This window comes from Vipera berus (genome assembly GCF_964194415.1).
Source record: "Vipera berus genome assembly, chromosome: 2".
Lineage (NCBI taxonomy): Eukaryota > Metazoa > Chordata > Lepidosauria > Squamata > Viperidae > Vipera > Vipera berus.
The window spans coordinates 267,647,621-267,662,169 of NC_138203.1; positions in this window are offsets into that span (position 1 = coordinate 267,647,621).

A 14,549-nucleotide genomic window follows, 5' to 3' on the forward strand; every position below is an offset into this window, starting at 1 on the left:
AGAGGGAAATAATGGAATGAGACGAGACAAAAAATCTGCCCTAGGCTTTGGTGTGTGTGTGTGGGGGGGTGTTAAGTTTTGTCTTCCTCCGTGCTACAAATGGATGGATAGTTTGAGTGTGTTTTTTCAATTGCTGGCTTTTTATTACGTTTTATCATTTGCTCAGAGGTAGAATTTATCTTCCTTTTTACTGAATTGTTTGTCTGCTGTTAGGCTACTAATGATCACGAGGCTCCTTCACGAAAGCTATAATAAATCATCCTTTTCTAAGACCAAACTTCCAAGAGTCTCTGATAGTGTGTGGATAAACTGATATTTGTTCGTCCAGACTAGGTTTCAAAAAAAATTGTCTGGTTACGATTTCAGAGTATTAAGAAAGGTACTTTCACTGTCCCGAGAGAAATTTTAAAAATACAATGATAAAAAAGTAAAAGCCAATAAGTCAATAAGTCTAATGAGATACGGATACTCCTCACAACAGTGACCGTTTGAAGTTACAACCGCACTGAAAAAACTGACTTATGACCATTTTTCAAGCTAACAACCGTTGTAGCATCCCCATAGTCATGTCCTCAAAACTGAGACAAAATTCAGAAGATTCATATTTATGACGGTTGCAGCGTCACGGAGTCATATGATCCCCTTTTGCGACCTTCTGTCAAGCAAAGTCAATGGGGAAGCCCGATTCACTTAACAACCGTGTTACTAACTCAACAACTGAAGTGATTCACTTAACGAATGTGGCAGGAAAAGTTGTAAAATGAGGCAAAACTCACTAAACAACTGTCTCGCTTAGCAACGGACCTTTTGGGCTCAATTGTCGATGTAGAGCTGGCCACGCCCACCCAGTAGGCCATACGCACTTTAGCCACGCCCACCCAGTAGGCCACGCCCACCCAGACCACACCCACCCGCGGCCCTCAATGAAATTGAGTTTGACACCCCTGTCATAAGTCGAGGACTACCTGTATTGCAGGTGAAAATGCTGTTTTGCTGCCTTTTCTGGTTTCCCCACACCCTGCCAAAATTGGTTGCCTAAGATAACCATTCATTCTACACCCCAATTTGGACAAAAACAAGGAAACAAGTGGCAACAGGTAACTTCTGAAGCTACTTTTATATTTAGAAGAAGAAAAAAAATCTGGGAAAAACCTGTTTGCCTATTTCCTGTTATCATGTCTAATGTGGTCTTTTTAGTGTGGGGAAAGGATTTGAAACTAAGCAACCCGGATAATTGTGGGTTTAGAATACATGATTATCAGGAAGAAAAGCTGAAAGGACAGGACAGGTGAAGTCTAGTGTAAAGAAGATGAGAGGGAACCTACGCAGTGATTTTCTGAAATTCAAAAAAAGTGATTGTAAATAACAAGATGGGAACATGCAAACACAATCAGGATGCAACACCAGAGTTCACAATGCAGTCTTTGCCTTTTATAGAACTTTCTGAATGAAGCTGGAAAAAAATGAGCTTATGCTATATGGTTTTGATAATCAGATAGATTGCATAGTTGTTGAAAAGACAGTGTTGCAATCATAGACTAAGAGGTTAATGTTTTATACTGATAACCAGGGCTTTTTTTTTCTCATAGAACGCTCAGAACGGAGTTCCGGCACCTTTTTTGGATGGAACCTTGTAGGGTAGGCAAGGCGGGTTGTATGACATGTGTCAGTTCCGGCACCTTTTTCTTTTACAAAAAAAGCGTTGCTGATAACTGCTGTAAAAGAAAATCAGAACTCAATTCTTTATATTTGGTGGGGCTTTTCCCCACTTTTTCCCTACTTTTTTTCCCCTGTTCTTTTCTTATTTCTTTTCTTTTTTAATTCTAAACATTCGTTCTTGTTAGCTTTTATCATCTTAAAATATTAATCAATTTATGAAAAAAGAGAAGAATCAATATACAAGGCAAGGGAATCAAATGAAGTGTGTAGGAATTAATTGCAAAGACTGAAATTTTGTGTTGGCTTTTTGGAATAAATGACAAACAAATACTTTTTTTAGCTGCCGTAGAAAGTTACAGTGGAGTGTGTGTGTGTGTGTGTGTGTGTGTGTGTATCTCAAAAGCCAAATTAAATATGTTTGCATCCAACAGATTATAAAAGATCCTTTTCTCTCATCTATTATCTGTCTGTCTGTCTGTCAACATTATTTACTCTGGGTAGTGTACAATAAAAGCAGAACAATTTTAAAATATTTTTAAAAACAGTTAACAATTACCAATAAAGGAGAGTATTTGTAGCTCAGGATTGACATGAGGGGTCCTTGGTGCTCTCTGAGCTTGGTTGCTTTCTTGCAGATGTTTCATTACCCAAACTACAGAACATTATCAGTGCTAGTTAACAATTAAAGCATAAATATGTTGTCCCTCTAATGCAGACATGTCAAACACAAGGCCCGGGGGCCAGACCCGGCCTGCGAAGTGGTTTCATGTGGCCCGCAAAGCCATCCTGGAAACAGTGAGGGAACGGCCCCCACTGCCTTGGCCCCCTGGCTCAGAGACCCTCAGATCTGTCCCACTCCTGCCCAGGCCCCCATAGGCACCCTTGATGCGAATGATGTAGAGCTGGCCATGCCCACCCAGTAGGCCATATGCACTCTAGCCACGCCCACCCAGTAGGCCATGCCCACCCTGGCCATACCCACCCGGCCCCCTGAGGGCAACCGCAATGCTGATGCGGCCCTCAATGAAATTGAGTTTGACACCCCTGCTCTAATGGCATTGACCTTGAAATGGTGGGTCATATTTTATTGTACTGAGAATTTTACAAGAGTTTTTGGCAGGATATTATATAACCTATTACAAAATCAAGGCCAGGGACAGGATTTTTGGCACTGATAACCCCAAGAAAGTGCCCAGGACCAAGTTTGGGAAAGCTAGTTTATGGTATCAATTACATTTCTAGCAATTAAGTTTTGTTTTGACATATTACACAAAGCATATTTGGAGAAGGGCAGAAAGTGACAAGTATGGTGAACGCTATTATAGGGTGAAAAAAATAGAATATTTGGATTTTTTAAAGGGTTTTATATAGAGGGAGTTAAGAGTGGCAGAATGGAAATGCTTCATTATATTGTTATTTCCTGGATTTATATCTTCCCATAAAATAGCGCAAACAATAAGAATGAATGTAATCTACTGAATCCCCTGCATGGATTGCCCCTGTGACAATGTAGGACAGACAGGGAGGAAGCTAACCAGCAAATTACAAGAACACAAGTGAGCAGTCAGACAAGGAGACCCAAACTTATTGGCAGCCTCCCACTGCAATGAACAAGGACATACATTCAATTTTGCAGCTACTAAGATTGTTGGACGAGCAGGCACAAAAACAGCCAGGGAAGTGATTGAAGCCTAGGAAACAGGCCCCTCCTCAGTGAACAGGAATGCTGATTTACCACCAGCTTATCAAGTACTCAGAAGGAGAAGGCTGGGTGGCACAAGCAAAGGACAGCCAACGACTTAAAAGTCAGCCATCACCACACCCCAATCAACATCTAAAAAGCCACACACAACAGACACCATATAAATATCACACTCAGAACAGCACGCAGTCTGCTGGAGAGAAGTTCCCCAAAGATGAGCTCCAGCATGAGTCCAACAGCCCAGAAGACAAAATCTCTGGTCCCGGTGACCAACCCAGATCGGATCCCGCAGAATGGCTAAAATTAATTAAAATACATTACAGTATTAACAACATAGAACAATCACAACGTCGTGTAAACAAAAACAGCATAATTTAAAAAATCACTTTTAAAAATTCAAATGGCTAGGTTGAATGAGATTGAGCATCTTTGGCCAAGCTAGCCGGGAACAGTCATCATATCTGGAAAGTGCTAAGGTGGGAAAGGCTGTTTTTTATCCCCTTGGTCACCACAAAATCACCGTGATTGGATCGGTTCATCAATGACTTCAGAATAAAAGTCTCAAAATTAAACCACACATCTACCAAGAGCTGTAAGCTACCAGACCAGTAATGGAAATATTGATATTTAAATTGCAGCGTGTCATAAAATAAAGCGCCCAGAGAAGAACATGGGATGTCTAGATTGGAGACAGATGGCTGTTAACTAGTCCAAGATTACATTTTTTAAAAAAACTCTCCAGATACCTTGTTATGTAGCAGGTTCTTCGCGCAGGAAAGGAGGCAAGTGAGTTCAACAAAGCTCATGGTTTATTGCTTGCAGGATCTGAACTGGGAATTGGGCTGCAACTAGCAGCAATTTATAGCCCTAGGCGGCGGCCAATAGGTTTAAAGCAACCATTGCCGCCTAGGGACAGCCAATAGCAGCACTGGAGACCTGGAGTCTGGGTTGCTGGGTTAGCTGCTCCAGCTAACCACGTGGTATTACAATTGAGCCCAATACATAACATATCTAATTAGAAGAAAGGTCAGAAATGAAAACAAGTTAAAGCTATGACCAAAGGTTTTAATAAAGGAGGAGCTTTTATTACCAAACATGTATTTCTTCTCTCCAAAAAAACCAGTAAAATAATCTGCACCAGGCTGAGAGAGACTCTCCAAGGAACAAGCTATTCAGCCACCTAGGCTGCTTTGGGGATGGGCTGTACAGGTAGTCCTCAACTTACAACCATTCATTTAATGACCGTTCAAAGTTACAAAGGCACTAAAAAAATGACCCGTGACCATTTTTCACACTTACGACCGCTGCAGAATCCCCAGAGTCATGTGATCAAAATCTGGACACTAGGCAACTGGCTTTTATTAATGATGGTTGCAGCGTCCCAGGTTCATGTGATCAGGTCACGTGATCACCATTTTTGCAATCTCCCGACAAGCAAAACCTCTGGGGAAGTCAGAGTCACTTAGCAACCATATTACTGACTTAATAACTGCGGCGGTTCACATAACAACTGTGGCAAGAAAGGTCGTAAAACGGGGCAAAGCTCCCTGAATAACTGTCTCGCTTAGCAATGGAAGTTTTGGGCTCAAACGCGGCCATAAATCGAGGACTATCTCTACTTTGGTGGCAGAATATATGGAACAACCATTATTCCAAGGCCAAACAATTGAACGGAGTTCCAGGCAGTCAGTTCAGAGCACAACCAAAGAAGTAACTGGAGCCAGGGCTAGACTTGATAGCATTCCTTTTGAAGAAGCACATAGGTCTTCTGATTCTCATCACCTGATGCAAGTTATAGAATAGAGTAGAGCTGGAAGGGACCTTGGAGGTCTTCTAGTCCAGCCCCCGGCTCAAGCAGGAGAACGTCTACCATCTCAGACAAGCGACTGTCTAGCAAATCTCCAGTGATGGAGCGCCCACGATTTCTGGGGGTAAGCTGTTCCACTGGTTGATTGTCCTCACTGTCAGGAAGTTTCTCCTTAAATCCAGGTTGCTTCTCTCTTTGTTCAGTTTCCAACCATTGTTTCTTGTCCTTCCCTCTAGTACTTTGGAGAACAACGTGATCCCCTCTTCTCTGTGACAGCCCCTCAAGTACTGGAACACTGGTATCGTGTCGCCCCCTAATTCTTCTTTTCTTTAGACTAGCCAAACCGTTCTTCGTATGTTTTAGTCCCCAGGCCTTTGATCATCTTAGTTGCTCTTCTCTGAATTTTTTCCAAACTCTCAACATCTTTTTTGTGATGTGGTAACCAAAATTGGCTGCAGTACTTCAATATTATAAAGATGAATGAAACCTACTGTAATCTTTCCTGGAATCCATTCCTGCTGTTTCTCAAGAAATGCTCTGCTCGTTGGATCTTTGAGCGGCGTTGGCATGGAAATGCACGTCTCCGGGCTTCATTAGACAATTCTTAAGCACCTATCTAACTCTTTGAGTCTTGAGAGCCCTAAAGCTCTGAACTGAACATCAAGACACAGCTGTGCGCTGCAAGAAGAATAGATGAATTACCTTCTTAAGGAATTGGCTTCTACGGGGAACATGATAGCAGTCTCCCAATCCATGTAGGGCTGTCACAGGGAAGAGGGTGTTGATTTACACTCCATAGCACCTGAGAGCAGGACAAGAAACAATGGGTGGAAGCTCCTCAGAGAGAGATTCAACCTGGAAATAAGGAGGAATTGCCTGACAACAAGTTGAGGAATACTTTTGCAGGTAATCCTCAACTTACAACCATGGGTTGGTGATAGTGCAGGGGTCCCCAACCCCTGGTCCGCGGACCAGTACCAGTCTGCGGCATGCCAGTAACTGGTCCACACAAGCAAGCAAAGCCCCATCAACGAGATGCAGGTAGCACACAAAACCACGCACCCTCCAGTCAGCAGAAAAACCTCTCTCCACGTAACCGGTCCCTGGTGCCAAAAGGTTGGGGACCTCTGGTTTACTGGACTCTTCTTCTGCGGAGAAAAGTTTTTCCACGGACCAGAGGGTGTGTGGTTTTGTATGCTGCCTGCATCCCACGGATGGGCCTTTGCTTGTTTGTGTGGACCGGTTGCTGGCATGCCACGGCCCAGTACCGGTCCACGGACCAGGGGTTGGGAACCCCTGGTTTAGTGATCATTCAAATTTGCAACAGCACTGAAAAAAGGTGACTTGTGACCATTTTTTACACTTACAACCATTGAAAAATCTGGACACTTGGCAACTGGCATCCCTTTGTGACAGTTGCAGTGTCCCAGAGACATGTGATCACCTTTTGTGGTCTTTTGACAAGCAAAGTCAATGGGGAAACCAGATCCGGTTAACAACTGTGTTACTAACTGAACAACCATAGTGATTCACTGAACAACTGTGGCAAGAAAGGTCATAAAATGAAGCGAGACTCGCTTAACAACTGTCTTGCTTAGCAATGGAAATTTTGGACTCAATTGTGGTCGTAAGTCGAGGACTACGTGTATTTAGTTGAGGTGGCTCTTTGATATGAAAGAACTGGCATTGGCTATAAAATTGGCAACCCAACAGCCCCACAATTTGGGCTCATTTGTGGCTGTACGTCGAGGACTACCTGTAGTAACTAATTCTGATCTTGCCGAACTTCAACGTGGCAGCACCATTCTGGGGAACTGCAGAGGTCACAAAAGGAAAAGGATCAAAGGAGATCCATAGATCTTTCCCAATCTGCTCAAAATAGGCCTGGGACTGCAATGGCTCAATCTGTTTTTCTTTGCACCATTTCCATAACTGAAATACTTCCCAGTGCTATTATTATAAAATCACCCTTCCCTAAACTGCTTCAAGAGGGTTTAATTGCAGTTGAGACATGTTGTAGGGCAGGGGTGTTAAACTTCTAGCCCACAGGCCGGATGCATTCATAGCGAAACCGTGCCTACCCCATTGCCGGCAATGGAAAAAAAGTCGTGATACGTCGCAATGTGTCACGTGACGTTGCGAGTTTGACACCCCTGTTCTAGGGCAAAAAGTTGCTTTTTTTCCCCCTCCAAAAACAGGGCCCTAATCCAAAATGCAGGGACGCGGTGGCTCAGTGGGTTAGGACGCTGAGCTTGTCGATCAGAAGGTCAGCAGTTTGGCGGGTTGAATCCTGAGTGCCGTGTAACAGAGTGAGCGCCTGTTACTCGTCCCAGCTTCTGCCAACCTAGCAGTTCGAAAGCACGTAAAAATGCAAGTAGAAAAATAGGGACCACTACGGTGGCAAGGTAACAGCGTTCCGTGCGTCTTTGGCGTCTAGTCATGCCGGCCACATGACCACGGAGACGTCCTCGGACAAATGCTGGCTCTTCGGCTTTGAAACGGAGATGAGCACCGGTTCCTAGAGTCGGAAACGACTAGCACGCATGTGCAGGGGGAACCTTTACCTTTACCTTTAATCCAAAATGCACACCTGTCTGTTTGTAAACAAACAAGCAGCAAACAACACAAGTCACACTGAAGGCACACTCTTGCCTGCAACTTTGAGCAAAGCATCCCAGTCCTCAAAATGAGTGGGTGGGTGCTTTGTTCAGAGTTGGCACTCAGAAAAGTTTCGGGGTTTCCCCCTCCCCAGTTTTCCTGACATCCAGGTGCTGCTAGCAGCAGCAGGTCCTAGCAGGTAAAACATCAACCCCAAACGACTTATTTAATAGCAACAAAGGTTTTTTTCCTTGGGGCAGGTCTAGACGTCTCCTGCTGGATTAACTGGAGATGACTCAGCGAGCAGCTGGGAGGGGAGAGCAAGAGACGTAGCTGGAATTTCAAGTGAGTTAAGCAGGAGGGGGAGAAACACTGACTCTCAGGGCCCACCCGAGTGGAATCTGTCACATTTCAAGCAAGAGGAAAGACCGCTGCAAGGGACCTGAGGCCTGAATGTTCCCTTCGGAATTATGGGGGAGAAATGGAAAGAAGAGCAGGGCTTTCTAAAAGAGGAAAAAGAGAAGTAAGAGTGGAGAGGCTGGGTTCTTTAAGAAAGGAGAGACTAAGAATGGTTGCAGGAATTGGGTGTAGTAAAACGCAACCCCCCCAGCCTCTTTTCTGTACCCTCAAAACATAAGGACAAAGCTCGAAAACAGGAAATCGCACACAGAAGCCGCTCAGAGTAAAAGAAAACCAACTCCCTTTTTTCCCCCCTCTAAGCTGTCAGATAATTAGGGAACTCCAGGCTAAAACATATAAGGAACAGTTGCTGGAATTGGGTATGTCTAGTCTAATGAAGAGAAGGACGAAGGGAAACATAATAGCAGTGTTCCAGTATCTCAGCGGCTGCCACAAAGAAGGGGGAGTCAAGCTATTCTCCAAAGTGCCCAAAGGCAGGACAAGAAGCAACGGATGGAAACTAGTCAAGGAGAGAAGCAACCTAGAACTTAGGAGAAACTTCCTGACAGTTAGAACAATTAACCAGTGGAACAACCTGCCTCCAGAAGCTGTGAATGCTCCAACACTGGAAGTTTTTAAGAAGAGACTGGACAGCCATTTGTCTGAAATGGTATAGGGTTTCCTGCCTGAGCAGGGGGTTGGACTAGATGACCTCCAAGGTCCCTTCCATCTTCTTCTTCTTCTTCTTCTTCTTCTTATTATTATTATTATTATTATTATTATTATTATTATTATCATTATCATTATCATTATCATTATCATTATCATTATCATTATCATTATCATTATCATTATCATTATCATTATCATTATCATTATCATTATCGGCAAACCAGAGCATGCCTCAGCTTAAAGAAAAGAAGCAATGTTGCAGTCAGGAATCTCCGGCTATTGCGAAAAGCAGAAATATTGAAACAAGCCAGTAGATTTACAAAGAGAGCTTGCTAGAGGTAATAGTCAGACTGAAGATAAGGGGATAAAATTAATTACATCTATCTGAGAAGATTTAAACTCAAGGAAGCCAGCAGTTTAGACCCATTGCTACCCTTTGCGAAAAAACAACTAAATAAATGTAATAACAAAAGCACACATAGCAAGCCTCCAATTACAAAATGCTGTATAACTGTATAAAAATCCCCTGTATTCACCAAACAAAGCTGTCAGCAAAATTTACTTAACTCTTTCACTTAGCAACAGACATTTGGGGCTCAATTGTGGTTGTAAATTGAGGACTCCCCTTATGGCTGCCCAAGTCACTCACAATGACTCTGGGCAGCTTATAGAAATAACAGCCCAAATTGTTGTTGTTAGTTGCCAACCCATCGTGACCCCATGGACAATGTTCCTCCAGGCCTTCCTGTCCTCTACCATCTTCTGGAGTCCATTTAGGCTCACACCTACTGCTTCAGTGACTCCATCCAGCCACCTCGTTCTCTGTCGTCCCCTTCTTCTCTTGCTCTCAACCTTTCCCAGCATTAGGCTCTTCTCCAGTGAGTCCTTCCTTCTCATTAGGTGGCCAAAGTATTTGAGTTTTAGCTTCAGGATCTGGCCTTCTAAAGAGCAGTCAGGGTTGATCTCCTCTAAGACTGACCGGTTTGATCGCCTTGCAGTCCAAGGGACTCGCAGGAGTCTTCTCCAGCACCATAGTTCAAAGGCTTCAATTCTTTGGCGCTCAGCCTTTCTTATGGTCCAGCTAACACCCCAAATACTAAACCCAATAAATCTCCACCCCCAAAACATGCTGATCTCCAGGCCACCTGGGTTTCCCAGGTCCACTGGCAAAGTCATATACTCGGAGCCTTTCAAAAGTGTGTCGAGGTCTTTTTTTAGGGCTGTTCCAGAGACCAGCTAATGCTTAGTGGGAATTTCCAGGAGGGAACAAATGCACCTAACCTGGATCCTTGGGAGAAAGGCTAGTGCGTGGGAAGGGCACCACGTGTTGTTGCGATGGGAGTCATTTGATCTCGTTCTCGTTCAAATGAATGAGTGAAATGAAAGGATTTATGAAAGGCACGCGCTGCTAATCCAGGGCCAATCAAAGCAATTGAATTAGGGCACTAACTCCATAGTATAACAGATGCTTTGTACGTGGAAAGTCCCAGTGAAAAGAATCAGGCCACAAGCAGCAGATTATGAGAAAGTCTTCTTCCCAAAATACTGGGGAATGTATGCTAGAGATAACCCTAGGCTAGGAGAGCAAACAGACTCTCCAATGTTAAGACCTCCTCACCTCTCTCTCCCCCCCCCTGTCTTTCTTTCTTTCTTTCTTTCTTTCTTTCTTTCTTTCTTTCTTTCTTTCTTTCTTTCGTTCTTTCTTTCTTTCTTTCTTTCTTTCTTTCTTTCTTTTCATCTCTCTCTCCTATCTGTTTTCCTACCTGGCCTGTCTGTCTGTCTGTCTGTCTATCATTCCATCCATCATCATCTCTCTTTATCTCTTTATCATCTATCTATTCATTTCTCTCTCTTGTCATTCTAGGTCTATTACTCTGCCCTACCCCTTCCTATCACTCAGGTGGCTTCAAACAATGCAAAATAAGCTCTGAATTTCAAATACGGCTGCATTTAAAATTCCCCACTGATGTCCTTTTATGTGCAGTTGTGCAAACAATCCTTCCCCCAAATAAAAGAGTGGGTGGTCCGCTGTCCTCTCCCTTATTTGTTGAAAGCCCGGAGGTGGGAGGTGACAGATATATAAAAAGATGTTGGTGTTGATGGAAAGGGCAAACACTGCTAAAGAAAAGGCTGCGGTAGACATGACTGCTAACCAAAGGGAAGTGGGGCATGTCCTTATGTCTGGTCATTCTGACAACTAGTGGCCAGATCTGACTTTGGTAAATTGATTATAAGTCATCAAGTTGGTGTCAACTCTTGGCAACCATACAATGATCCTTCAAGCTTCCCAATGGTACACCTGTCACTACCACTCCATCCATCTTGCTGCTGGTCACCTTCTCTTTCCTTCTACCTTTCCCAGTATGATAGCCTTCTCCAGAAAGTTAAGTCTTCCCATAATGTGGGAAGACTTATCCCATAATTAGGATAATTTGTGCCTGGAGTAAAAACTTGGGGTTGATTTGTTCAACAATCTATTTCTGTTGTTTTTTTTAGCTCTTCATGGTATTCTCCAACATCAAAGTTCAAATGAATCAATACTCTTCATATTCATCATCTTCAAAGTCCAACTTTTGTTTACCTAAAGACTTAAAAAACCTGATTTTGCCTCCAAGGTATGATGAACAGGACTTAATTCTCTCCAAATGTCCAAGAAAATCAAGAAGAATCAACTATATATGCTGATCTCAAAAAGTTAAGCAGAATTGGATCAGGTTAGTAGTGGGATGGGAGACTGGAGAGTCAAAAACACATCTCAGAAGAAGTTGAGGGCAAACCACTTCTATTTTGTCCATGAGAATCAACTCAATCAATTCAGCATAGAGCTGGAAGGGACCTTGGAGGTCTTCTAGTCCAAACCCCCTGCTCAAGCAGGAGACCCTATACCATTTCATACAAGTGCCTGTCCTCTTCTTAAAATATCCAGTGATGGAGCACCCACAACTTCTGAAAGCAAGCTGTCCCACTGGTTAATTGTTCTCACTGCTAGGAAATTTCTCCTTAATTCCAGATTGCTTCTCCCCTTGATTAGTTTCCATCCATTATTTCTTGTCCTGCCCTTTGGTGCTTTGGAGAATACTTTGACCCCCTCCTCTTTGTGGTAGAGAGGGACGCGGTGGCTCAGTGGGTTAGGACGCTGAGCTTGTCGATCAGAAGGTCGGCAGTTTGGCCGGTCAAATCCCGAGTGCCGCGTAACAGAGTGAGCGCCTGTTACTCATCCCAGCTTCTGCCAACCTAGCAGTTCGAAAGCACGTAAAAATGCAAGTAGAAAAATAGGGACCACTACGGTGGGAAGGTAACAGTGTTCTGTGCGCGTTTGGCGTCTAGTCATGCCGGCCACATGACAACGGAGACATCCTCGGACAAACGCTGGCTCTTCGGCTTTGAAACGGAGATGAGCACCAGCCCCTAGAGTTGGAAACGACTAGCACGCTTGTGCGGGGGAACCTTTACCTTTACCTTTTTCTTTGTGGTAGACCCTCAAATACTGGAATACTGCTATCATGTCCCCTCTAGTTCTTCTTTTCTTTAGACTAGCCATACCCAGATCCTGCAACCGTTCTTCACATATTTTAGTCTCCTGGTCTTGATACGAGAAATGAGGAGATGTCTATTTACTTACCAGGAGAAAAGCTCAACTCAGCAGTGTTAACCCAATCAAGTTCTGCTTAATTTTTTTCAAGTTAATCAAGGCTTGCTCACAATATTTGAACTCTGTAGGAGACATGAAGATGAATAATTTTCAGGACTGTCAGGATTAGCAATTCTGAAATCTCATTTCTTGAAATGATAACAATTGATGATGGTATTATGATGAAGATTGAAGCGCTGAGTTCCATCTCTGGTGCAATTAGAGAGATTTTGTGTTTGCCTGCAAAACAAGATGTTTCTATTCATACAGTCAGGTTTCTTTCAGAAAACCCATACAGCGAGAAATAAGTTACGCTGACAATCCACTGAATCAGAGACTTTTCAACCCAAATTAAACTCTGGGATGGAATATTGCCTGCCACTCTGGGTCTCTCCCTGTTCAATAACCCCACTGTTCACATCAGTCTGATATTTCAAAGTCGTGGAGAAGGCTTGGCTAGGAGAGAGTGGAAAACAAATGGAACAATGTCGATATTTAAACAGGCTTTCTTTACAATGGACCCATAAAGCATGAAGATTTCAAAAAAAAAAAAAAAGTCCTCCCTAACCAAATTTAAAAAGTGACATTTGGAAGAATCATCCAGTCTTTGTTTTCCCCAGTGTAATAAAATTATGAATGTTGAAAATGTTGAAAGGTCAAAAAGTCACATTCTTATTTTTAAAGACTATTTGCATAATTTCATTTTGGCCAGCACCAAGCGCCCTCTGTTTGATGTGCGTGCCGTGCCTAAATAAATTAAAACAATGTAGACCAGTTAGAAATAGAGAAAATAAAAGATGCAAGGAACTAACAAAAATGAATCATGCATCTGAGAATGAAAAAGACCTTCATTTTTTTATTTGTGCTGTCTTCTTCTTCTTCTTCTTCTTCTTCTTCTTCTTCTTCTTCTTCTTCTTCTTCTTCTTCTTCTTCTTCTTCTTCTTCCTCCTTCTCTTCCTCTTCTTCTTTTTCCACCTCTTCCTCCCTCCCTCCCTCCCTCCCTCCCTTCCTCCCTTCCTTCTTCCCATGATGTCTTACTGAGGTACATTTCAAGTTGCCAAAACATAGACAGAAGCCATTACTGAGTACATTTTTTCATTTTTTTTCATAGAGGTATTTTTTCATGTTTTAAATATATATACCATTGTTAATACAAGAGCACAAGCCATGTTAGGTAAATGATTCTCAAATTGTGCTTAGAACAGTCCCCTTGCTAATTGCTTTCTCAATAGCCATGAGGAATAGAAACTTTTCAAAACAGTGACTGTCAGGATCATAACACGTTTGGAATCTCAAACAGAATTTCCAATTGATTGATTGATTGATGGACTGACTGTCATCCAGTTCATGTTAACTCTTGGCAAACACATAGATAGAGTTTCTTCACGCTGCGCTTTTAGGTCTTTCAATGGTGTCCCCATCACTAGTATAATTGGTGCCGCCCACAGTTGTTTGGTAAAGAGATGGGCGCCATACAAATTAAATAAATAACCCAATAAATAAAGTAATATATAAATCAATAAACCAACCAACCAACAAATAAAGAAATGATTCAGTCCGTCTGCTTTAGCTCTAGCTAAGTACCACAGACAAATAGGTAACAAGGCGTTTGAAAGTCAGAATAATTTCATATCCAGCAAGAATTCAAATAGATTTCCATCCTTTTTCTTCCAGTAATCCAGATTCCCAGAAAGGGAGCATGTTCATTCTAGAGAGCAAGAGACTGCAGAGTTTAGATAGTTTGTGTGGGAGGAAGAGAGTTGAAATGGCTCCTCCCCCGTGCACTGTATATGCTTCATGGTGTAAGTCGTCATTTTTAGTTTGGCAAGATTTCCGTCTATAGGTGAGGAACAATAAAGGAAACCGCTCGGAGGAACCTCAGCTTGTCTTTCTTGGTTTTGAGAGCCTGACAAGGAAGCAATTAGAAGGATGCGATAACGTAGGAACACCTACGGACAGTTCATAAAGGTGGCATAGTTGCCCACTCCTGCTCTGGGCAGTTTGCATCGTAAGCCATGAAGCAGTTAAATATGTATGGTAACAAATAAAGCTGTTATGTGCTTTGACTGCATCATCACAGC